This window comes from Lygodium microphyllum, chromosome 23 (genome assembly GCF_053477565.2).
Source record: "Lygodium microphyllum isolate KBCC chromosome 23, Lygodium_microphyllum_v1.1.10, whole genome shotgun sequence".
Lineage (NCBI taxonomy): Eukaryota > Viridiplantae > Streptophyta > Polypodiopsida > Schizaeales > Lygodiaceae > Lygodium > Lygodium microphyllum.
In genome coordinates, this window is record NC_141157.1 from 121170932 (window position 1) to 121174829 (window position 3898).

At 41.7% G+C, this 3898-nt stretch overlaps 1 pseudogene; it reads left to right on the forward strand.

The window, feature by feature from the left end:
- The first annotated feature begins 3265 nt into the window (after positions 1 to 3265).
- LOC148016683 (signal recognition particle RNA) lies at positions 3266 to 3481 on the forward strand (annotated as a pseudogene).
- Positions 3482 to 3898: the final 417 nt, after the last annotated feature.

Genomic DNA, 3898 nt, shown 5'->3' on the forward strand with positions numbered 1-3898 from the left:
TTACGGTGGATTCCGTAAACTTTGTTGACCAAGGCTCATACACAAAGTGGATTCTTTGTGCGAGAAGTTGATGGGGACGACTATCCTTTTCGGGCGTTTCATTAATTTAGTGTGTACATGGGTGATTCCATAGCGGGTGATTCCGCAAAATGCATATTAAATTAATAAACGTTTATGAGTTTAGAGTACGCACTCGTAATAAATTAAGGTTAGGATTGATTTCTAACCAGTTGATTTATTTATGTAGCTTAAGACTGCTAGGTATTCACTTTTGTCGGTTTAATTGTATTATTTCACTAACGATTGTGAATGCTTCAGCTGATGTGTAGAGATAGCAGCAGTGGCAGAGGAAAGCATTGAAGGATAGCGAGTATTCGAGTTATCACTTATATTTTGATGGGCGCATACCTTAGGCATGGCGCCTATATTTTATCGCACCTATTTATTGAGGCATTGGATATTTATTTATTAATTTGTATGCGCATGGGTGCACGATTATGTTATTTGTACTTGGACATTGTATTGGATATGCCTGACTCTTTGGGCACCGCCCATTAGCTTTATTTCTATTTTGTGCTAAAGCAAACTCAAAAGCTAAAAGCTTGCTATTTTGTAATTTGGGCTATTATTTGAGCTTGAAGATGATTAATACATAAAATACATGCTTTGTGGAGCACTCACACAAGGCATGGGGGGAGATTGCACCCAATTGGTCTCTTGTTCATGTCGTGCATGCTTTTTACCTTGAGTTTTGTGCAAAAAGTAGAGTTCTTTTGTTCTTGGGGACCTTCCGGCATTCACTACGCGAGCGTACAGCATCCGATCTGCGCACCAAACTTCTCACCCACTATCTATGTAATATTGTCAAATCTATCTACATTTGCCATGTTTACAACTCTATGTATTCTCTACAGTATTTGAATAGATGGTGCTTGACTCCCTACAAACCAAGTTAATCTTTCATGGGTCAAGATACCTGAATAACATCCAAGTACCCACATGTACATCTATTGGTACCCTATAATCAGTTCAATCCAACTCATCTAAACATGCTGCAGACATCAGTTCACAAATGAGAATCCCAAAAACTTTCAATCTAGTAAAAGTGTGACACTGGTCAAACAGGATTAACCAAGGTATTTTAGCTCACAAAAATGTCAAACATCTCCAAACCTATGTCATAACATCTAGGGATAGTAGCATTACATGTAGATAGTATTGACTGCATAGTGGACATGTAGGTATGCCTCAACATCCAATGATAGTAGACGCCGTTTGTAATAACCAGTATTATTAAATTTGCACAAACCAAAGTGCTCTTAGCTCAAAACACCTTTAAAACATGGTAGACATGTGCCAAAATGCATCTGGGAGTCAATGCATAGCCATAAAAGCATCGCTGCTTATCCAGTCTTCAAGTAAAAATGTCAACTATGCTCCTCATAGGCTGTAAAGAGCCACCATTTTATTATCACCAGCAATAAATTGATCTAGATCATCTGAGCCATCAATGCTTAGTACATCCCATAACTAATGTGACAAGATCCAAGCATTTACAGGTACCAATCAAGCTTCAATATGCTCCAAGATTTCAAGTGCAATCTGTCAAGCTTCTTGCAGCCTATAAATAGATTTTAGAACTAAGCTTCAGATCCTCATACTAGTGCCCCAAGCATGCATAAATTATGCCACACTAGTTGCCAACTATCCACCTGATGTTGGTAATGCCAAAGTGAAGCAATGATTGGTTGAGATCCTTTGATCATGTAAGCCATAAAGCAAGTGCAAATTCCCAACTCCATGCTAATTTCTGAAGTCCATGTGGCTGTTGTTGATGACCTTCTAATGAGCACTCACGATTGCTATATATCCTACTACGAATGAGCTTCAAGTGGCCCTAAATAATACTAAGTATGTCAGCCCATTGGTCATGGTACCCACTTGCTAATGTTGCCCATTCAACCCCCAAAACAACAAGTGCAGTCTAGACCGATCATGCAGATTTGTTGCTAAAGGTGCCGGTGTTGTTTAGCTCCATCACATGCTCTAGTGAAGGCCAATGACCCCTCCTTCCAAGCCCTAATAGGCTCTATCAAGTGTAGACTTCAAGAACATTGATACATACCATTCCAAGTGTAGTCTGTGGCTATCAATGCACTTCCATAGGGTTCCTTCTTCAAGCTGTAGGTCAAGGTCACTCTTCATCTTCTACTCATTGCCACATAAGGCCTTCCTGCTCTGATATCATGTTCAAGATGTAGAGGGAGAGTGAGAGATATGGAGAGAGGCAAGCTCAAAGAGCACAGTGCTCTCAATAGTATTCTTGATTATTCATTGAGTAACCCACATACTACACACAACTACAATATAGTTCAAACCACAATACTAACCTAACCATGTTCCTAACTAGAGTTAGACCTCGACTCATTTATTGAGGCACACATGACATCTAGCTAACCTATAGCTGGGAAAAAAGAGCTTGATTGATTCATCATAGCTCTTGCAACTTTGGTAATAATCCTATTCTTCCTTTCTATAGTAACACCATTCTGTTATGGTGTATACTTGCATGTAATGTGTCTTCTAATCCCATGGTCTCTCAAGTAGTAAGAAAAATAATTTGACATAAATTCTCCTCCATTATCTGATCTCAAGCATTTTATGTAACCCCCAAATTTCTTTTCTGCCATATCTTAAAACTGCAAAACTTTTCAAATGCTTCACTAGTATGTTGCAAAAAGTACACCTATGTCATCCTACTGAAATCATCAATAAAAATGATATAGGACCTACATCTTCCACTCAAGGAAACATTCTGACATGGACTCCAAATGTCAGAGTGTACCATTTCCAAAGGATAAGTGCTCACTGCCCCCCCTCTTGAAAATGGGAGTCTAGACGGCCTGCCAAGCTGACAAGACTCACATACATTATCAAAATTGACATATCCAAACTAGAGAAACCCATGAATAACATGTGTAGACTACATCTGTTTCATCCTTTGCGAATTCGCATGCCTAATCCTTCTATGTCATAGTTTGGCATCTTTATATTGTCCATGCCCAATCTCAACATACACAGAATTATTGTCCATATGGGGGGTCTCCTTATGCATTATTAGGGAAATGTCAAATCACCTTAACTGCCAAGATTGAAAGTCTACCTGCCATCTTCTATGTGTTGCCTAACACGGAATGAGTTGGTAATGAGGTACTATTGGGATGCCTATTTAAATGACTCATCAAGTGTATACTTGACCTCCAACTACAATGTATCCATTTGGAGCTACCCAGCATCAAGGTTATCACAATTTTCAGCAAGGGTACTAATGCCCATCTCCAAGTCGCGAGTGGACGAGATCGTTGCCGCCCGGAGGTCTGGCAACTCTCGGTCCTCGAAGTAGGGGAGACCGCATGAGGCCGGAAACGGAGCAATGCTACCCCTCGCTCCAGACAGTGGAGGGACAACGCCACCTTGTCTGCAGGCCGACCGTCGGCCTCCTCTCAGTCCCCGGTGACAAACCCAATCTTTTATTCATTTTACGTACGTACGTTCTCACACGCGCGTACTGACTAAGGCGCAGCCTTCCCCAAATTTATTTTGGTTGCCCGCATGAGGCCGGAAAAGGAGCAATGCTACCCCTCGCTCCAGACAGTGGAGGGCTGCTATTCCACGTGCTCGAGCACCGGCACTGCCCGCGCACGCACATACCACCACAAGCTACAAAGCACTACACTCGTGCAACCAGGTTAGCTATTCGCTCGGAGCCTGCTATCTACTTGCCAGCACCACATTTCTTGGCACAAGAGAGACCCACTCCCACCCCATGCGCGTTTTCCAACACCAACACCCATTCTTCATGGGACTTGGCAAGAAAAGCCACCCTTCAATGTAACCG